Below are 23417 nucleotides of genomic sequence, written 5' to 3' on the forward strand. Positions count from 1 at the left end.
CCCCTCTGAACCTGCTGTTTGTGAACAGAGAAGGACTGGTGGGTGATGTGGTGATCAGAAGCTGTCTTGTGCAGAGCGCACACTGCCCTTCTCCGGACATGTTGCAGCCCCTCAAAGTCTTTCTTTTCATGAGGGGCCCAGAACTGGACACAGGATTTGAGGTGTGGCCTCACCAGTGCTGAGTACAGAAGGACAATCACTGCCCTCGTCCTGCTGGCCACACTACTGCGGATACAGGCCAGGATGACACTGGGCTTCTTGGCCACCTGGGCACAAACTGGCTCACGTTCAGCTGCTGTCAACTGGCACTCCCAGCTCCTTTTCCACCAGGCAGCTTTCCAGCCACTCTGCCCCTAGCCTGTAGCTCTGCATTGCTATGACCCAAGAGTCACACCAATTGGCCTTATTGAACCTCGGAAAATTGGCCTTGGCCCATCGATCCAGCCTGTCTATATCCCTTCCTACCCCTCAGCAGATCAATGCTCCCTCCCAACTCGGTGTCATCTGCAAAGTGACTGAGGGTGGCTTTGATCCCCTCATCCAGATCATTGATAAACAGCACTGGAAGTAGGTGGCCTAGCAAAATAAGTACTGTTATATAATAAGGACAGTACACAAATACAAATATACAAAGTATACAAATATATACTACAATGACCTTGCCAGGAAACCAAGGCAAGGTCAATGCTTTCCAGGTGCCATATGTCACTTTTCTGCATAATGCCATTTCCTTGCAAAGAGAAACTTCAGATGGCTTGCAAGTGGCTGAAATGAAAACTGCTGCAGACTGCTGAGCCCTGGCAAGTCCGTATGGCTATTGAGTGAAAAGGCACAGAGGAAGTCAGTTAGAAATGATGGGGTAATAATTCCTGCTTGGAGACACCAGGGCTAGAGGGAGGAAAGCTTTGTGGCCTGTCTAATCAAGTAATGAAACCTCTCAGCTACTGCAGTTTTTACTCTGAGGGGAAGGTGGCATCCTGGCTAAGGGGAGGAATTGTGTGAAATTGAGGGCCACAGCAGGGAAGAGGTCAAGATCATGGTTTTGTGATGGCTTCCTGCCCATTCCTCCTCTTGGATGTGAAGGAAGGGGAAAGCCTTACTGATGTGTGGACAGTGTAAGCGTGCATGTGGGCAGAGAGAGCATGCAGCCACATGGTAGAAAAAGGTGGCATTAAAACTCAGTGTTACATTCAGTGGTTTTTGTCTTACCCCAGTAGCTCAAGTCAAACCTAGCCAAAATTACTGTGTTGGAAATCCCTTAAAACAGCTCCAAAACTAATAGAGTATGTCAATTTACTGGGGAGAACTCCCCTATCCCTATATGAGTTTCCATGAAACAGAGTGTTACAAGTTACAGAATTTATATTTTTCACCCCAAATAATTTAGATACTTCTCATTTAGCATTAAACATTTTGATTCATAAGATTTTTCTTAATGTTGGGCTTTTTTTTTTTAAGTACAAGGAAAATCTAAGCATCAGATTACTTAGCTGAAGGTAACACCTGAAATAAACTGTACTACTAGGAATAAAGGCCCAATTTCATTCTCCCTGGACATTTTTCTTATGGATTTTCAAATGTTTCTGTTAGCAGAATTTAGCTCACTTTACCCTCATGGAAAATATATTAAAAATACTATAAAGTGGGCAGAGAGTGAAGAATTTTTTTAATCTGATAATTCAATGTGATTGTCAAACAAGATATAGTACAGAAAAAGGAGAAAACAAATATACTTGAAGTGATCATTTTACTTCTTTAAGCACAGGTTTTCAGGTCAGATACCAAATGAATGAAAAACATTTCACTGTGTTTAGGATGGATTTAGTTTTAAACTGAGAAATGAAACTGGTTTAAAGTTTATTTCCCTCAAATCTGCAAATAACATCAAGAGGGTCAGGATTTCCTATACGGGTTTTTATACTCTTTTCCTTACTGTCTTTTTAAAAAAATAATATGTACATATATATAAGTATATATATATATATATATATGTATATATACAACTTGGAACAAGCCAATTGTCCTAGACATGAATAGTTCTGTAAAATCTCAGTAATAATATTTACTCACATCACAGCATTGTAGTGATCAATAAATGAATATTTGAAAATCACAACAATATACATATACTCTGCTCCCCTCTCTGTAGCTTGATTTCTAGATGAATTACAGCTGCTAAATATCATATATATTATCATAAATATGGTAATTTATGCCATAAATTTACAGCCACCTTATTGTTTTTAAGGACTAATATAAAAGAATAGAAAACAATCCCATTATTAATAAACAGTTATTGCAAGAATTGTATTCAGCTTATATTCAACTCTTCAGTTCTCAGCAGAAGTGGTGTTACGGCCAGAAATCTTTCAGAGATTGCTCAGTTTTGAAAGATACCAGAAGTTATCAAATTGTTGAGTTGAATTTAGGGAGTGGTTTTTTTATACAAAGCCTATACCCTGGTGACTGATACAGACTCATAGAATTAAGCGTCATGGTGTTTAAGGTTGAGAGTGGCCATCTAATCTCCTGAATATCACAGGCCATTAAGTATCAGACAGTGATGCTGCATTGAGACCCTTAGTTCCATTGAAACTTTTCTTTCAGCCTAGTCCTGACTTGAAAATCTGAATATGGTGAGAATGTATCATTTTCCTCTGTAGTATGTTCCAGTACCTATTCACTCCCACTGTCAAAAATGTGTGCTTGTTTTCTTATTTGAATTTTCTGGCTTCTGCTTCCAGACAATTGGTTCTAGTTATGTATTCCTCTGCTTGATTAAAGCCCCGTTTCGTACATGAGTATTTTTTACTCATGAAAGCATTTATACACCTTAATCTAGTCATATCCCAGTCTTTTCTGATAAGATAAACAGACCAAGCTAGAAGAAAGACATTTTCTCCAGGTCTTAAATAATTTTTGTGTTTCCCTTCTGCTCACAGACTATTTTTAAAGATCCCTTTTTAAAATGTGGACACTGGAGCTCTATGATGGCGAGTGAAGTTCCCCTGGGGGTGCAGTTTCAGACAGCCTAAAATTAGGTTTCTGGTTTGACTTGTCTGCTCCACAATTATCCTCCATTCTTTATAAAGAAGCTTAGAGAAGCAGGTCAGGTATCCCCAGGACTGAAGTTAATTTTTGTGATTACTTCCCTCCACTCCTGTACTGCTGGCCTTTCTTTACTTCTTTTCACCACAGCATCTCCCTAGGTGCTCGACTCCTTGGCCTTCCAAGTCCTTCAAGGGAACCAAGTTTAAGTCAGTCTAAAACTTTAGAGATACTAGATAGTCTTGCCGATTCAGAGCTGTCAGCTTGGAAATGAAGAACCAAAGAAAGAACTAGTACCTTAGTTTTGGCTGGGATAGAGTTATTTTTATTCCTAGTGGCTGATGCAGTGGTGTGTTTTGTATTTAGGATGACAATAATGTTGATAACACCTGATGTTTTAACTGTTACTGAGCAGAGTTCACTCTGATTCAAAGACTTTTCAGCTTCTCATGCTGCCCTGCCAGTGAGGAGGCTCAGGATGCACAAGGAGCTGGGAGGGTACATGTCCAGGACAGCTGACCCCAATGGACACAAGGTATATTCCATGCCATGTACCATATTTACTGAGCAATAAAACTGTTGGCAAGTGGCCAACAAGGTGGGGCAGCCCATTGCTCAGGGATGGGCTGGGCATCAGTCAGTGCCTGGTGAGCAACTGCGTTGTGCATCACTTGCTTTATATATTCTCTTGTCATTAATATTATCTTCCTTTCCCTTTACTGTCTTTAACTGTCTTTATCTCAACCCACAAGATTTACCTCTTTCCTTCTTCTCTCCCTCTTTCCCCCATCCCTCTAGAGGGGAGTGAGAGAACGGCTATGTGGTGTTTGGCTGCTGACTGGGGTTAAACCACAGCAGTTCTTTTTGGTACCCAGAGTCGGGTTCAAAGGGTTGAGATAACAGATCTGACCAGAAAAGTGTTGAAAAATTTTGTTTTACAAGTTCATTATATTAGTTTAATAGTTGCTGATCACAATGTTGATTTATCTGCTTTTAGAGGAGTTGTGCTTGTTCTCAGGGTTATGTTATGTAAGACCTTACTTGCTGTGTGTGTTCCCTGTTGTGCTGTTTGTCATCCCTGGGGGCTGGATTAAGGTTATCATTTTGCTGTACTGTGTAACACTGTCTTATGATATCATAAAATTAGTGGTTGTGAGACTAATCTGGTATTTGTACTCAGCATTACTGTCATCTCTGTACTTTGGGAACCATCTCTCAGAAACTATTAACGATTACACTCTTCACCTTTTCTCCTCAGAGAGTCGATCTGTGGGGGAGACAAGAGGGAACACTCCCCCGCTACTTCACCTTCCCCTTCTCCTCCAGGCTAGTTACAATAGCTCTTGAGAATTTTGAATCCTTGGGATGTTCAAACAAGTGTGTTCCTACTTGTGTCTCCTGAAGGCATTTCAGGTCTTATTTAAGGTTAAACAAATGTTTAAGTATACCACCCAGAGTTCTATTTCAAGGCTGGATCGTTATGAGTGGCAGGATGTGTGAGATAGTATGGGCAAGAATCTAGGAGAGCAGACACCTCCAATGTTTTGGAACTTCACCCCTGAAGAACTGCAGAATCCAGAAAACTGGTAAAATATTTGGAAAAAATATGCTGTGCCCGTGGCAGTTCCAGAGAGAAACAAATCACTGCCACATGCTGGGGCCTGGCCCATGCAGATTCAGCCCTGCTCAACACTCTTTAGGGTGAAAAGGCGGTCTCTGGATCTGATGACAAAATGACAGACACTGCAGCAACCATGATAAGCACTGGGGCTACTCAACCCCCTGCGACAGCTCCCTGGCAAGTATGAAGCTGAACCAGGGTACCAACCCATGCTGGTAACAGCTGCCCCAATATACACGAGAAGAAATACTGGATGTGAAAGCAAGCTTGTTTAATAAGGGAAGAAACTCCTACTGAAGAGGGAAGGAGGAAGAAGAAGATAAGGCAGGCGCCTCCAAGTGCTATCATGAGAACAGGAGGAGGAAGTGACAGAACTCATAAATGAGGCAGTAACCATCTGATCCCAATCCCTGAGAGAGCTGTGAGGTATGTGAAAAGATTTCAGCTTCGTCCAGACCAATACATTGTCACCTGATTGCTTCAAAGGTAGGACAGCAGGACCAGTGGCCTGCAATTAGAGGGTAGAAAAGCCAAGCAGCTGGAATCTCTTTCTAGGGAAGGCATTGACAAAGTGATTGGAAAAAGGGCACAAGACCTCAGCCTCTGCACATGACTTCTATTAGGCAGTAAGGGAAGGTTTCCCTTCAAGAGAGATATCATGCCATTCAGGCAAATGGATCACCATTGAAAAAGGTATCCAGAACCTGAGGGAATTAGCCACGCTGGAGGTGATTTATGGTGAGCAATGAGAAATTATTCAAAGATCCAGACGAATGTGTATGTCAAGTGTATGTCACCTGGGTGGTAGAAGTTTGTATGGAGCTCACCATTGTTATACACCAACTCATGGGTAGTAATGACCTGGAAAGAGGGAGAAAAACAAACAGAGGATTAATTGGTTGTCCAGTGTTGGGGTCTCCTCCCCTGCCATGGAGCCCTGGGAGATGGGCCCTGGGGGGGAGACACAGGGTCTCCCTGCCCCTGGTCAGCCTCATTTCCCATTGGTTGTTTTGTGTTCCCCGGTGTGGCCAAGGACCCTGGGGTCCCATGACTGGAGTTCCTGAGCAGAGCCCTGGCCATGCGGCTGGAGAAATAAACATCTCTGAAACATCTACCACGAATCTGTCCATATATACTTCATTTCTATGGGACTCCTGGTTTGATATATGCTTGTTGCAGTAATCCCCGCTGTAACAACTGGTGAAGGAATGCGGGCAGGACACTGATCCCTGAGGAAGATTCGTGAGTAAAATAAGCACTCTAGACCTCTCTCTTCTCATCTTGGTTTGGATATTCACTCTGGACTATGGAAGAATCATGGGAAATGGGGCTCTCTGAGCCACAGAAAAAAATGTATCTAGAAGTAAAAGGAATCCTTGAACAACAAAACAAAAATGTAATGCAACCGGGAGATCTAGAACATTTCTTCATCTGGCTTTTCAAAAGGTTCTCCTATATTTCTCGAGACTTACTTTTTGATATCGAACCTCCTGAATCTTGTGAGGGGTGTTTCTGGGATGAGATCTGGGATAAAGTATGGGATCAAAGAGAAGCTTGCCGTGCATACCTTATAATCAGGGAAGCTCGAGGAGCATTTGAACAGTCCCATTACCCCTAAAGCAGAAGATCATACTTATCCCATGGCTGAGGCCGTGCGGCCGCCATCCTGGGAGCACATGACTGCAGCTGTGCCAGCGAAGGTGCCTGTGCTGGATGCGCCCGGCCCCCTCGGGAGCGCGCTCCTTATCGCAGACCCCATCCCTGTCTCGGGGTCCCCGGCCACGCGGCCGCGAGTGAGGGAGCGATGCCGCAGGCGCCGCGGGTGCCGTGGGCCACGAGCAGCCAGGAACCGGCATCGGCGTGGCAGCCCGCTCTGAGCACACGGCTCGGAGAGCCCTGCGGAGGGAGAAGCGGCGGTTCCCACAGCGACACGAGAAGCCGCGCAGCGCAGCGCCGAGCCGGAACGGGGCCGCACCCAAAGCAGCGTGGAGTTGGCGGAGCGGAACCGCTCACAGGGCACGGAGCCAGCGGCGATGGCAACGCGGGGCCGCGCAGAGCCCGGACACGCCGGAGCAGCACCGCTCGGAGAGCGAGGAGCAGCCACAACGCGGGGGCCCGGCCGAGACGTCGGAGCCGGCGAGGCAGCGGCCACGCGGGACCAGCAGCCACGACAAACATGCAAGCACATGATAGGAGGAGTTGTAGCCACGAAAGTCACAGGAACTGTGAAATGGTACAATGTCAAAAACAACTATGGATTTATAACACGAGATGATACAGGCGAAGATTTATTCATCCATAGAACTGCCATTAAAAGGAATAACCCTAAAAATTACCTGCAAAGTGTAGGAGATGGGGAAGTTGTACAATTTAATATAGTGCAAGGAAAGAAGGGTTTACAAGCAGCAAATGTTACTGGGCCTGGGGGTATTCCCGTCAAAGGCAGCCGTTATGCACAAAATTATAAACAATATCCATCCCAGCAATTTCCCTACTCACAGCCTACTTACCCCTTTTACCCTATACCCAATATGAACCCCTTCCTAAGTTTGCCCTATCCCCAGTTTATTCCTAATCCGTTTTTCACCCCATGGCTTCCCTATACAATTCCATTTCCCTACAATTCCTCTCCGCTACCGAGGGGGGGATGAAAAGGGGGAGGGAAGAAATTAAACCCTCTCCTGCCTCAGTTTCCCTACAAAGCATGCCCAGAGAGTTCTGTCTCCCTTCTGTCACCCCTAAGATGTTCCACAGAATCTGTTTGGACATATAAAGACTCAGGAGGGTGGTTTGTTTTGTCTTGAAACTGTTCTTGTTATCCAGTCGTTTTCATTCTCCTTTTATTATAATAAAACGGGTGAGATGTTGGGGTCTCCCCCCCTGCCATGTAGCCCTGGGAGAGGGGCCCTGAGGGGAGACACGGGGTTTCCCTGCCCCTGGTCAGTCTCATTCCCCATTGGTTGTTTTGTGTTCCCCGGTGTGGCCAAGGACCCTGGGGTCCCATGACTGGGGTTCCTGAGCAGAGCCCTGGCCATGCGGCTGGAGAAATAAACATCTCTGAAACATCTGCCACAAATCTGTCCATATATACTTCATTTCTATGGGACTCCTGGTTTGATATATGCTTGTTGCAGTAATCCCCGCTGTAACAGTCCAGTTCCAGCAACATGAAGAAATTCTCTCTTCTCCCAGTGGGGCTGTGCCTCAGCTGTGGAGAAAGTGTTCCAAGAGTTCCAGCAATTCAGACAGGATATGTCCTAGTCCACACCTGTATGGACCAGTATCTCAGCTATCACGAGTTAGAGCTCCTCTGCTCAAGAGAGAGGATATGGCGATTACACACCACAGACCATCCTGTGGCTTTACCTGAGTGATGACAGAGGAGACATGAGAAAGTAGGATGCAAAATCTACCTTGACACCCTCACGGGTGTCTGATTTGCAGGAAAAATGACCACAAAATGGGGTTCTTCAGGAAAACTGCTGCTCCAGTATCAAGCAGGCAAATTGCCAGAGTAGAAGAGCTGATCCTACTTCTGATCTTAATAAAGAGAATTCTGGTTTGTACATACAAAAAGTGAGTAACCAATATGATGATCAGGACTAGAGGGGCCCTGCCTACAGCCAGGTGGAGGAAGGGGACAAAAGGGTTTACTGGACTGTGTGGTGTCAATGGTTTGGTACATGAAGCCAACAGGAGTATAAGGCTCTAGTGGATACTGGTGCACAGTGTATCCTAATACCACTAAGCTACAGAGAAGCAGAACCCATTTGTATTTCTGGAACAACTGGAGTGTCCCAACAGCTAACTGTATTGGAGGCTGAAGTGACCCTCACTGGGAATGAGTGGCAAAAGCCCCCCATTGTGACTGGTCCAGAGACTCCATGCATCCTTGGCAGAGACTCAGGAGAGAGTGTTTCAAAGACTCAAAAGGCTGGGCTTTCTGTATAGCTGTCTAGCAGATGGAGGAAATTAGGCAGGTGTCTACCTTGCTCAGTCTCTCAGAGGACCCTTGTGTTGTGGAGTTGCTGAAGGTCAAAGAACGACAGTGCACCAATGGCGATATCTCACCAAACATGACTCCCATCTGTAAGCTGATTTGTTGACTGGAGAGCCAAGGAGTCATCAGCAAAACCTGCTCACCTTTTAACTATCCTACATGGCCGGTGCAAAGGTCTAGCGGAGAATGGAGACTAACAGCAGACTATTGTGGCCTTAATGAAGTCCCACCATCACTGAGTGCTGCTGTGCCCGACATGCTAAAGCTTCAGTAAGAACTGTAGTCGAAGGCCGCTGTGTGATATTCCCCAAATGTGAGCTGGTATTGTTTTCTCAGTCTCTTTGGCAGCAGACTGCAGGCCACAGTAGAAGGTAAGACACTTAGCCTGTCTTTACATGCTAATGATTTACAGTAGTTTTTTCTTTCTCATTTCATGGAATTCTTTCACTGATGGCGGAAAAAACACTTGAAAGGAAATAAATTAATTACCTTGACATTGCTGAGTCTGATAATAAGTATAGACATAAGCCTGCAGGATTGCTTGAATGAACATCCCCACTGGACAAATGCCTTCCCCACTTACCTAAGGCAACTCTTTGATTTAAGCGGTATTCTGGTGTTATATATGAGATATATGAGATTTGGTCCATTGATTTTTAGTGAGGTTAACAAGTACCTGAACAGATTTTAAATTGAGTTTTGAAGCTACATATTTTTACTAAGCTGGTAAGTCCCTGTAATGGATCCTACCAAGTTGTCTCCTGATTTACAGAGAAGTTCTCCCTCCGAACACAAAGAAGGGCAAGTCGTGTGGAATGCCCCTAAACATGTAGTTTCAAGCTTCTGTTGTGTAAGTTATTTTGTCCTTTGTATACACCTAAAATTCTTGGGATAAGGACTAAATACACATAGGACAACAGCTAAATATAACTAAGTATGGACTGTATCCTTCTGGTTTTTTTATACTTAATGAAAAGGTCAGAAAATGTAAGAGCAAATTGCCTGCTAGATGCTAGATTAACCCCAGCTATGTGAACGTGTATTAATTTCCTCCCCAAAAGAACAGAAGAATAAACATTTCTTATATATATTGCCATGATTCATTGATGCAAAAAAATCCTAAACTATATCTAAGATATACGAACTAAATCCAATAAAGGACTGATTTACTCTAATAAAACCTAAACCAAAAGCAGTGAACAAGGAGTATCTCAGAGTTAACCAGAAGAGAACACTGCAGAAAGATGCATATTTGTGTTACAGCCTCCTCTAAAGCTAAGGTATTTACCTGCAGTGATGAGCCAGTTATCTCCCACCACATGGGTGCTTCATCCAGAAATGCAGCAGCTGGCTGTATGTAGCATATAAATTCTTGAATGAATGGCCCAGGTTCCACTGTTCTTTAAAATACTCTTGGTACGGTTTGGCCTGTTAAAACACTCACTCCAGGCTTGGTGATTGGCTCCCTAATGTGCTTATGTATTTTTATTAGCAAATCATTCACTAAAATGAGTAAAAAGGTCAAAGAAACAGGAACAGATACATACTTCCTAAACACTGAAGTATTTTTCTTCCACCCTGAATGAGATGACTGGTCCTATACTGTTTAGCTGCACTGACTTCAGACCACTTCTACCAATGCAGAAGTCCTACCTCTAGCATGATTCAGCAATGCAATTACCGAAATGTTTTGTAAAATGAAAGTGTGGAGGGGATTCACAGCTTGTCTTCATGGGGAAGAAAGAGGATAGAGGTTGTGTTGCTGACTTTCTAGAGGTTCTATGGCAGCCCCTAATTTATTGAGCAGATTTTAGGAGTTCTCTGCCTTATAAAGACATGATTTAGTCAGGAGTGTGGGCTAGAATTCAGGTCTCTGGTGTGGGAGGACAGCCTGCAGATGGCAGGTGCTGGCATACGGTATGGTTGGTCCATTGTGATGACCCAAAGATAGAGCTGGGCACAGGCAATTACATCCTCCACACTGAAAATAAATGGGTGTGTAATTACAGAGCTGGTGCTCCACACAATTGACTGGTCTTTTTTGTCTGGGTGATGAATGTAAGGTCTATATTAATTAAAAAACTTAGCTTCTGTTTATTTTTGTAGTAACTGCAATATTTTCATATGTTCTTAGCTCTGATGTCTCTGTTTTGTCTCATGAAAGGTCTAATGGTATAGAATAACTTGCTAGAACACAATGAATTTGTTTTTTCTCTCACATTGCAAGTTTTTGCTATACATAGTTGAAAATCAACAGAAGGACACTGCAATTTGCTAAAATCAATATAATTAGAGAAAAAAATTGATGTACTGGAAAGACCACAATTCAGAGAACTGCAAAGCATGATTGAAATGCTTAATGAGCTGCTGAACTGTAGTGCCCTAGGTTTGGCATGTCGTGGAACCTGGGTGCTTCTGATGGAAACACTGCTGCTATCCCGGTTGCCCAAAACACTTTGAAGCACCATTTCATGTCAGCAGCTGCACTAGGATGAGTATGTGCCATGCTGGCTGCCATTTCAGGAAGTTACTCATGCTGAGGAACTTTGCACCAAAATGTCAGACTTGTACCTAATTTCTTCCTGTTATTAACATTTAGTGCTGCTTCTAAGGTGAGTGTTAAATCCTTCTGTGAAAAGAGAACTTGTCCTTTGCACAGTTTAATTCTATTAAGAGTTGTCTGTTAAAAATATTTTGACTTTACATTTTTATTGACTACTTATGGTCCTATAAGAGAGCTTTGGGCTTTGTTCTTTCAGAATTAAACTATGCAGCCAGGGCTGGAGCCTCATGCATTAAGTTTATTACCTTTTTTCATTTTCCCTCTCCTGACCCAGGTCTGCCACGAAACAGGGAATTGCGAGATAAGCCAGTCAAGGATGGCTTGATTCTGACCTCTGCTTTTTCTCTGACCTAGCCCATGAGACTTGGCAAGGTGGATCCTGTGACGGATGTATCCCTGCCCCTCTGCACCAGTTCATCTCATTTCCCCTTGCTGAGTTTGTGACAGGACAGGAAAGATGGCATGAGGCTACAGTGGACTAAATTATTCTGCTGTGGCTTCTGTGTGGTATACTTCATGAAGAGGCCCAACCTTTCCTATAGCACAGGACTTGGTCTCCTCTGCCCTCTGTATCTTCACACGTGATGTTCTCAGTGGGGAAAGGAGACTGGGGCACTGTGTCACAACTGCAGGAGCTACAGGGACTCCTCAGGACAACACAGGCTGGGGTAAACCCTTGAGTGTCTCACACTTACACATGACAGCTGACATATCTACAGGGTGGGAAACATGCCACTACCACTTACATCATTAAAATTAAATGAAAGCAGATAAATGTTTTGCTTGGACTACGGTGCTTTGGATGCCATTTTCTCTCTGCCATTTGGCTTCTGAGATGATGAACTCTTAGTGAACAGAAAATTTATGCATAGCAAAACAAGCAAAAAGAGAGGCTCAATTTTTTACTGTTCCTGCAAAATCTAATATTAAATAAGAATGATCCTGTAAGGGAAATTTGTTTATCTTATTTTTGGAAAAAAACCAGCATATCTCTTTTATTTATGCCTGCTGCAGTAGCAGTGTCTACACAGTATTTAAGGGTTCATCTTCTCAGGAAACAAGAAGAGCAGGCTACTTCCCAGGGAAGGCAAGCAGGAGCTGGGGTAATGGCAAGGTGGTAGGACAGTGTCCTCATAAGAAAAGGTCAGTCCCACTGTGCCCAAGCAAGGAGAAGAGGGCAGGTCCGGTACAGTAACCGGGACTGTAACAGTCCAGGAAAGTCTGAAGTCAAATCAGCAGGTCACAATGTTTACCAGGCACATGCACACCTCCAGCATGGCTCAGGCCAGAACCAAGGACAACAGCTATGGCTTAAATGCATGGGTAAAGCAGGGGGAGGCCCTGAACAGAGTTTTTAATGTCTCTCTTGCACAGCTTTTGTCCCAGCAGCCTGATCCCAGCTTAGACAGCTGCACCGCAGCACAGGCAGCAAGCCCCTCAGTGGGGGAAGAGGTTGAGACTGAACTGATCTGCAGGACAGGAAGGCCATGTCTTCTGTAGGATGTTGTCAAATGGAGAATGTATACTCTTCTTCAAGATCACTGTGTGCCTGAGACCCAGTGACAATCAGGATTTCAGGAAATATATACTACAAGCATGTCATGATGTTTTTTGCAGGGTAAACCTGAAATGGTAACAAGATTACCATCTGTGTTTCTAAAATAAAACAAAAAAACCCCCCACAACTGAAAAAGAGGTAGATTACATAAAACAAATGCTCTGCAGAAAGATTTAACAAATTTCTATTCCACTCTGGAGAGGTTTCTGAGCATTATTATCACATTGTGATGCTATGCTACAATTAATCAGCCCTTTTAGTGATGTTGTAATAAACTCAGAGGTTCAGATTTTCAGTTTGTGTAAGTCAATATGGGTCCATTGATTTCAATGGAACTGTGCCAGGTGAGTATCTGGCTGCAGACATCAAGGGGAATTGTACAGAGATGTTTAATAAAGCAAGAGATCTGTGTTTTCACAGTAGATAAATGACTTCCCAAGTGATGCTGCAGTCTCTTGTGGCACCTCTCCTCCAAGAAGTTTTATTTTAATCATTCTCATAAAGTTCCCTTAACTGCAACAATAATGCTAAGTGCCTGACACAAAGCAAAGGAAATCAGATTTCTGGATAACTACTGGAATGAAATGTTGCTCCCAGGTTGCTGGCTAGGTTTTGGGGTTTTGTTTGCTAGGACTTTTATTCTGTTATTTCCTTCCTTTTAATAGTACTGAGAGTATTAGTGCTTAAAACCCCAACTTCTTTGGTCCTTACACAGACAGAACTCAAGTGCTCCCTCTAAGTAAAGCCTGTAATATAAACTGTCATAGATAAAACTACATTGATGTAGTTTTATCTATGTTTTTTGTGGCATAAAACAATGATCTTAGGACCAACTGCCCAGTTTATCACATCAGTAATCCTGCTGCATGTTAACCTGATACAAACAGGTGCAACCCTATCATAAATATGAAGGAATCAATGAAGCACTCAAATGCAAAGTTGTTTAAATTGACTTAGTTTAGGATAGCACAGCACACTAGTGCTTATGAAATTTTGTGTGAGAAAGTCTCATTTAAACCTTGTCTGATGTAATAAAGCAATGAATTTAGCAGCACAAATGTAGTATTACTAAAACACATAAATATTGCATGTCTTCTGTTTACCTCTCAATGAAGCAACAGGTACTGCAAATGCTCAACAGTTCTGATACAGACAAACATCTTTATTTATCTGTTTATTTGCCCAGATATGTATATTTGAGTCAAATCGGAGCCATTCACATTTGACAAATTTGATCTAGGTCTTCAGTCAAAACCGATACTTGCTTGCACATCTCCGTATGTGATTAAAAATCTCAGATTCCTTTATACTTGAATTGGTTCATTTAAGATTTACACTAATTGTCTTCCATTTTTTAGTCTGTAGAAGTTCTACTCAGATTAATTTCAGACAAGTTGGTAAATAGTGCAAGTGGAAGCAGCTTTATTGACTTCCTAAGGGTTTCTGGCAGGAATTTAAATATGGTCTTAAGGCAGCTATGGCAGTAGGCACCATAGACAGCATCAACATATCTTAGAGCAGCACCATCATTTCTATATGCAATAAAATGTACTTAATGTAAGTAGACGTTTATAGAAAAATTCTAGAATTTTGAGGTCCATTCAGAATTAGGAAGCTCTGACTTTTATACTTAGAATAGGAACCTCATTGGCAATACTGAAATCAATTGCATTTTTGCTGTAAACCTAGTTAAATGCAAGGCATTTAAAAAGAAGAAAGAGCTAATTGAGTTACCAGTTGTGAACAATTTGTAGCATTTGACTTGGTTCACAAAAGTGAAGATCCTTCCAGGATCCAAGGAATAATTGGGGTTTAATGCAGTGCCATCCTCTCCCTCATCCTTCAAGGATCTATTGTGTTACCTCAAGGTCTCCATCTGGGTGGACTAGCATAAATGGTCAGAGACTAAACAATCTTATTAAAACCAAAGAAGCTTTACTAAATTTCAAGAAGAAATACGCAGGTCGGATATCAGTAAAACTAATGAAACACCGGAATAGACTGCCCACAGACCCTAGCACGTTTCTTTCACTGAAAGTTTTTAGAAGGTCTGTGGTAAGGATAGCTGCCCCTTAAGTTAGAAAGGTAAATGGTTAGGAGGACAATTTTGTGTGTTTCCAAACTCTTACCTTACTCTTGTATGATCTATAATAACCAGCTGATCTCTGTGTCTGAGCATATCAACTGCAGCAATTGGAAGGCTGCTGGGATGCTTCTCCCAAATACAAACTGACCCTGGCAGCTACAGGCCTTCTTGTTTCTGAGCTCGACATCAGTAAAGCCTTTCCCATATAGCTGACAGTTCTCTTCTTCACAGTGTAATTAGTTACCCACCTGGAGGTATTAACTGAAATATCAGCAATTAACATCTCCAGGAATTAAGAAGTACTATGGGTTTACCTGACCCTCAAAGAATAGATTATCTTCAAATAGTCACCTGGGGGGCCAAAAAAGCAGTGTATTTTTCTTTGATTTCCTGTAAGACAAAAGTACTGTCCTGCTTAGGGTTCATCACCCCATCTTGTGATGTTCTGTTTCATTCATCTTACAAGTAGCACTGGTAGAATGGTAATACAAATTGGCTTCTATGGATGCATCTCTTGTAATTCCAGAAGTAGTATCTGCACTCCCATAAACAAACTCATTAAAATCTGCTTGAGCTTGCCTTAGATGCCCTCAGAGAGAGAGAGAGATTGTTGCTGGCTTCTCACTTTTCCTATTTATTATAATCTCCTCTAGTTTAGTAAACTACTTGAGAATTCAGAGTCCATTCTCAGTGACTAAATCTGAATGATACAGCTCTTCTGCATTCCCAGAAGAGCAGATCACCAGCATACCTTCGAGATGTCACAAATCTCCACAATTTGCTGCAACCTACAGAAAAGCCTGAATTTACCACTTTAATGCAATAGAAAATTTCTGTGTCCCCATATGATAATTCCAGAAATGTACAGAAAAGTATTTTCTCTCAATAATTCATAATACTATATATTCATAATAAACCCAAATGAGGCCTAACAAGTGTCCCTTCCAGAAAACTATGTAATGAATAAATTCCTGTAACACAGGAACAGCTAGAATGACTTGGTCAGATTTTGTAGTGGTCTGCTATTTACCACTTACCTGGCACCCAGTGTAAGGCATTATTTTTCACATGGGTAAGGGATTTTATTTCCATAAATTTTCAGATAATTCAAGTACTGCAGCTATGGTTTACTTGCAAGTGAACTGCAAAGTTAGATGTTACATAGTGCTGTCATAGCAATAAGGCTGTCTTGCATAGCATAGTAGCATCCTTCCTACTGTCTAAGATATTTTCAGAAGCTACTTCCATAATAAATAAAATCACTGTGCCACGGCTCACATTTGAGCACTGATGTATCACTATCTGTAAGCTCCCTGGCACAATTCTGGCCAGTGCCAGCTTGTTCTGTCCTAGACAATGCTTGGCCATGGTGTAGAAGATTGCATGGAACATATAAACACATGTTGCTTTGTGCCCTTTTGTTTCAGGTGCAGAGAACAGGCTGTATCTGAAAAGGTAAACATGGGTGCAGTCTCCTGGTCTGTGTTTGACTTACTAACTGAGTTTAGTGCAGCTCCCTTTGTGCCAGGAGAACTCTCTCTGTTCTGTCTCACCTAGCTTTATAACAGCTATCAAAAGTTCAGTGCCTTTCCTTTACCTCATTGTCAAAATTCCCTTTCTGGACTGCTGTTCTCTTCAGATCTTGTAACTAGTAGAAGCATAAATCTCAGGGATGTCAGTAGGCATCTTCCCTTTCCTAAGCTTGTTCCCACAAGCCTCTCACTGTGGTCCCACTGTTTCCATTCCCTTCCTTCCCTGGCAATGCACTGACTCAGCTGTTGACACTAAGTTTGTAGAACTCGGTGATCACTGTTTTGGTGGGCAAACATGGCACCAAGTTTCTGAAATTAGGATGAAAACTGTTGAAGAACAGCACAGGAACAGCTTCCTGCCTAGACCCACATTCAATTTCCCTTTTGTTCTTCTGAAGCCAAAAAAAGATCTTCATATAACTTTTACCTTATGCTTATTTCTATCACTGTTCTCTTTTGGCCAACTCCTCAGTTCCATTCTGTGTGAGGTGACCTATTCCTAGAAGTGAAAAGGATGCCACATTTTGGCACTCATGCCTGTGCCAACTGGCCTTTCCTAGGAGATCATGGAGATGTTTATATACCAAGGGGCTTTTTGGTTGATTTGTTAGAAGTTGAAAACCAGCCAGTGAAGGTTTTGTAGCTATAAGATGGCTGCTGATGATACTGTGTGAAATATTCCATAACTGTAGCACAGTTAGACATTTTAACAACAATCCTCACATATTACTTTACCTCCCATTTTAATGTGCTGCTTAGCACAAGATGAATCTTCTGCTCCCAAAGAGAGGCTCCATATGGAATTTGAATCCAAGATTTCTCCCCTACATTGTGACCTTGACTTGGCTCATTTCCTGCAGCCAGATTTACTTAGATGAAAGGCTGGACTTCTGTGTAGGTCGACAGCATGCTACAGGTTTCATGAAGTCAAAAAGGTACAAAGTGACTCAGATCTCTTTTTAGTTGTAGCTAAAAGAATCCAGGCTGCTGTAGTCTCCAACTCTCTTTTGTCACACTTACTGAAAATCCATAAGGTAGCTTCTGAATCTACTTTAGAAACAAAAATGGCTTCTGGCTCCATCCCTGGGCTTTCTACTGTGTATTCTCTCCAAATGCTATAATGGGTTAGTTGTTTTATAAGCTAGAATAGTCAGCAAAGAGTGAAAACTAAAGATTATGCTTATTTAACAACTGATTTAGCTGAAAGCTGTAAATATTTGCGGAATGCTACATTTTTCTTAGTACCAGAATAGTTTTCTGCTGTGGAAGGAAAAAAATGGTTTATTAACTTTAGAAAATATTCATAGTATACTGCACTAAAGATCTAAATGGTGCCTGCAAGCACTGGACAAGGCATGTGCTTTGTTACGTGAAATGAGTAAACCAGACACAATGATACTAGTAAACCTCAAATAAATTAATCAAAGCATTGAAATAACTCTCTTTTTGCTATGTGTTGTTCTTTGCTATGTATGCTCTTATCTTTTAAAGGAAATCTTCTGCCCTTAGTAACATTTGCAGTCATTGGGGAAGACTGGTATTGAACTAACAGCTACTCCTTTCAAGTGAAATACCTAATTGTTTTTCTCTCATACAATTAAGTTAAAAGCCTGGCTAAAAATTTAGTATGTGAAACCAAGCCCATGTTACTGAAAGAGAGTACTTTACTCATTTGAAGTTACTTTTTTTTCTGGTGAAAATAAGCTGTGTCTTTAGAAGTTATAATCACCTCAGATTTTTTTTTTTTCTGTTAGATCTAAACTCAAGGCCAGATTGATAGCAAATTTGATGTGGTAAATATGATTAATTAGATCAGTAGGATTTTATCAATGTGAATATGAGCTTACAAACTGCAACACCAGAACCTGCCAGTTTCCTAAAAAAAAATGCTTCCATGCTTTCCCAAATGTATGGCCATCTTATACTTCTTAGATTTCTGATACTCAGAACAAATTTTGAGTGAAGATCTATTACTTTGTGCAGTGATAATGTAGGGAGGTATCACCATCCACATTATTAGTGAACCAGTGCTACAATTCACCAGTCTCACAAAGAATATATAATTTTTCAGGCAGCTAAAAGCCACTTTGGTTCCTGGCTTAAATGACTCCATCTGCCCTTTACAGATTTTGTATTGATAGAAACTGCCTCTTGCCTATCAGGTATTTATGGGTTAGCCTTATTGGAGACTGACTCCAGCAAACTGTATGAATAGAATTGAATTTAAAAGAGGACAAAGATCCCATTAAAAACTATCCTGTTGATTTCACAGAAAAAAAATCTGCTGTAATTAAGGAACTTAAACTGTTTACGTGGGCCTAAGTAGCTGGGTCTACTCATCTGCTGATAATGATGTTGCTTTCACAGAGTAAGCTGTACAATAAATTATAAACTGTACATAGACTCAACTGTCTGAATTCGAGGACCAAGAGGATGAAGAAAAAACAGAGGTCTCTGCTGAGGATCAAAACCAGATATAAGGGCAGTGATGCAATTCTCCTTTACATGTATTCCTTTGAATATTGTTGTTGGAAGGGAGAGGAACAGGTGACAGCATGGTTCAGTTATAGCTAAGAGAGTAGGAGAATAGTTTAGTGTGCAGGATAATTAAGTCATGAGTATCCTTAGAAAAAGGCTCAAAACTTTAGCCAGGTGGATGCGACATTGCCATTGGTCATGTTTTAAAAAAGGAAGCAGAGCAATTAATTTGAGGATACCTAGGAAATTGGGTGGATCTGTAGCTCACACATTGTATTCTCTGGCATTTTAGAGCCTTTCTGTGGTGTGATGGCTCTAGCGTGGTCTTTTGCAGTCACTTTTAACAAGCACCAGCAACTAGAAGGTGCATCAAAGAAAAAAGGCTTGAAAGCTCAACCCAGTAGAACTAAGAAGCGCTTGAAGAATGGGTATAGAACTATTACAGCACCAAGCCAAATGAGGCATACAGGGGCACACATATTTCTACAGAGGAGTATGCACAGTGTGAACTAAATGCATATTTTGCAATATCCACTAAGAAAAGCAAACAAATAACAGGAAATTTCTCAGACAAAACGGCTTTTTTTTTTTTTTTTTTTTTGTAACAACCAAAACATCTTGGGTAAAGGCTGCCCACCAGCTTCACAACATTTTATGGTTCAGCTGACTGCATGCTTCTTCTGAGTAAAGGTGAAGTCTCTGAAGATTGAGAAAGCAAATTCAGCAGGAAAAATACTTTGATACTGTAGTTATGTCTATTCTAAAATGACAGGTTTCGTTGGGATGAAGTTATTCAAGATACTGCCCTAAATGGCAGAGGAGATTTTTCATTCTTCTGAAATTTAATGTGAAGGAGAATTATGTTGTTAAGATCTGATTATAAGACATGCTTCTGCCTAAATTAAGGTGCAAACAAGACCATGTGCCAAAGTCAATAACACAGATTTTATTTAACAGTAAATGTGAGGTAGAGGGATAAGAAGAAATAGGAAGAGGAAGGAAGGAGAGAGGGACAGAGTGAGACACAGAGAGCAAAATATATCACCACATTAACCAAAAGATATCACCACAGCGTGGATTCTTGTGGCATCCTGCTGGTCCTTCTTCACCCTGGTCTGTGGTGGTGGGGATCGATCTTCTGGAGGTAACACTTTTATACAGTCCAATCCCACGTATCCGTGGGCATAGATGCCATTCCCACAATTTGGGTTGCCTTTCCCACAGTTTTCCACAGTGCAAATTTTTTGTCTGGATAAGTCTCATCTTAAGTTCCTACAGTCTGCACAGTGGCATTTTGTCCAGTGCGCTGATTCCAAACCCTCACCTTTGTTAGACCTGGAATTAATGCCTTCCTGTTTTACCATCCGTGCTTATCTCAAGTTCCTGTTGTGGTGACCTATTTTATGGGGACAGTGTTTTCAGACATGCAACTGCATTCTTTAAGTCCTCACATATGTGACACAAGGGCGTCAAAACTCAAACCTCTATTTTTTGGGAAGCCTGAAAAAACCATGCAGTTATAGTACAACAAGTAGTATTTCTGTGGTAGAGAACAGCTGATAAACTGATAAAGCGAGGCTGATCTTTTGGGACAAGAAACATTTGCAAGGAGTTTTTCTGGTGCAGATAATATACTTCCTAAAATTAACTCGCACAATTTCAAAAGATACTATGCAACTCTGCATGTCCTAGAAGAATGAAAAAGAGTTGATGAGTACCTATTCTTAAATTGAATTTTCTCATTGTTTTCCACCCTTTCCAGGTTGCCTTTTGGAGAAATGACACGTTATGACATAATACTGTTGTAGGTTTACATATTTTGTGGCAAAAATGCTAATGTAACTTCCTAGCCTACTGGTCCAGTTCCAATTACCTTGGTACAAAATCCAAATAAATGTAAAATGCTTCAAAATCCTGGTGAAATTAGTTAGTGAAAAGAATGGCAAAGGGCTCATACAAATGCTGGCTTTGAGGTATAAAGGCACTGAGACACATACAGGTAGTTGCCCACAGTGGTAGGGCTCCTGGGAGATCTGCTGTCTGTTGGCCTCTGAGCACTAATGTGGGTTATTCTCTGGCTCTACTTGTTCTGCTGCAATGATGGTTGATCCCATTAAACACCTCAAAGATGAAAGGCCTCTCAAATCACTTAAAGTCGTGACATTTTCCACTTCTAACCATGTGTTCTGGGCTAAAATCTGTACTGTACCTTTTGCTCGAATGTTACCATAATAGTTTTAATAACTCAATTCTGAATTTTGTGCTCCAGTGATTTTTTTAGTGTCTACAGAACATCAGGGATTTAAGTTACCAGGCTCTTTTCCCTTTTTTTTTTTTTTTTTCTCATTTTGAAATACTTCTTTCTTTGGCACTTAATCTCTTATTGATTAATTTTTCTTTGTAATGCGGTACTTAGTAAAATAGTGTTCTAACACTTTTAAAACTCAAGGAAAAACCTCAAAACAACATGATCCAGTGTACTGAAGAAAATCTTTGAAGGCATAATTGTTTAAATGAAAAGAATTCCATTATTTTGAAAGTAAGTGTATATTAAACATGATTAGATGCTAGAAAAAGCTTCCTCTGGTATCCAAGATGGCTATACAATTATTGACTTCAATGTAGTAATTTAGTTAAAAATAGATGCAAACCATGTAACTCCTTTGCCACCTGGCATGTGGTCCTAGAGTTGAGCTTTCAGTACTCAGTCAAAATGTTTTCAATGTAATGCTTTTTCAAAACCATATTCTGAGAAAAGTTATCTTAGGAATTTTAAATTTTAAGAGATTTTGTTTTAAATTATTCAATTTTAAGGGCAGGACATGCTATGAAATTATTTGTATCTGAATACTTTCTTTTGGCACCCTCTTAAGTCAGGCATTTTCTCAAATTAAGTCAGACTTCTTCTCAAATAATATGACCTAAACTGACAACTCCAAATATATGAATTTCCTAAGCACATTATCAGCTGGGAGCAGCTAGTAGTTATAATTACTTGTTAGCTAATATTGTACACAGAACAATTATGTTTGGAGAGTTACATAACCGGACTGGTCTGCAATAAGCTTGCAAATTTAGAAAGAAATGAATGACCTCTGAACATGTCTAAGACAAGAAATAATTAACAAAGAAATCTCCTGATATGCTGTAGTATACCCCAGTTTGCAGCTTAAAAAAATTATTTTCCATTTTAAATGTTAGCAGTTACAGTATATCTACTTTGTCTTCTATGTATGTCAGAATAAAATCAATAAAACTTGCAAAGAGCAATTAAAATGCAATAACAATCCCACTCAAGTTTTTTTTTTTAAGCAATATGAACAAATAAGATGATGATGATCATTACCACCTCTATTAATTTTTCCCCATAGAAACCTACATTTGCATATTTATGCCACAAATACAGGCCTCCCCTTTGCCATCTCCATAACCACGGGGGTGCACACCTGGTGCAGAATGTTCCACTCCCAGCTCAGCAGAGGTGTTTTAAGCCAGCATGCTTTGCTTTGTACTTGCAGTGGATGTGCCCTGTCAGACTCCAGGGGTCACAGGCAATGTTTGCACTGCCTCATGACAAGACTAAGGTGACTACTGCACCAGTGCCATCCAAATATAAAGATGGGTCTGGGCCAGAGTTCTCAAGCTGTGGTAAGCATCCCACTAGTAATGTGCAAGCTACTCCTTCTGTGCACATACCCAGCCTAGCACAGAGCCAGGAGTTTTTGCTGCTGTTACTGTCATTAATGCTCTTACCTAAGCAAACTGCATTTAGAAAGTGCAATGTAGGATGTTCCTCCCTGCTGATAATTATAGTTTGGTAAGTATCACACTGCAATCAAGTATTTCAGAAAGCTTGTTTCGATAAAAGGGAGTTCTGACCCTACTCACATTGTAATGGGAGCTTATGTTTTCTTCAATATTTCAGTCTAAGATAGGAGAATCTACAGTGCAACAAATGAGAGAAGAATCTGTCCTGTGATCCAAACATGAAACTACTGACAAAAAAGGAAGATTTTTTGTCTGTATTTGAAATTATTTATGAATACTTGACTGCATTACCAGGTAAAGCCATTTTCTGTACTTTGTGGTGTTAAAACAATCAAAATAAATAAGAAGATATTCAGCCAAATAAACACAGAAGTCTTGATGTGATGTCCAATACATTTGCAGAAGTAATTGACAGCTAATGTAGTACTTCAAGACAGAATCTAAATTAAAGAATTATTAAATATTGCTATGAATAATGTATTTGTCAAAACTGGTCTTGTCTTAGTCACGGATTGCTGTACTATGAATTTTTGTTCTGTTACATTTTTTGTATTGAAATCTTTGACATGAACAATTTTGGGCTATCTAGGCCCTGTATATTCTATTGCTGACATGAATATTTGGAATTATCTATTTGATTGTTCTTTAAACACGAAAATAAATTCCTTTTATCCCTTAAATAAGGTTATAAAAACCACATAGATATTGTTTTGCTTGTTTTTAAAAAATAATCTTCTTTTACCCACTTGGCAGGAAGATAAAA

This window comes from Coloeus monedula (assembly GCF_965178545.1).
Source record: "Coloeus monedula genome assembly, chromosome: 2".
In the NCBI taxonomy this organism is placed as follows: Eukaryota; Metazoa; Chordata; class Aves; order Passeriformes; family Corvidae; genus Coloeus; species Coloeus monedula.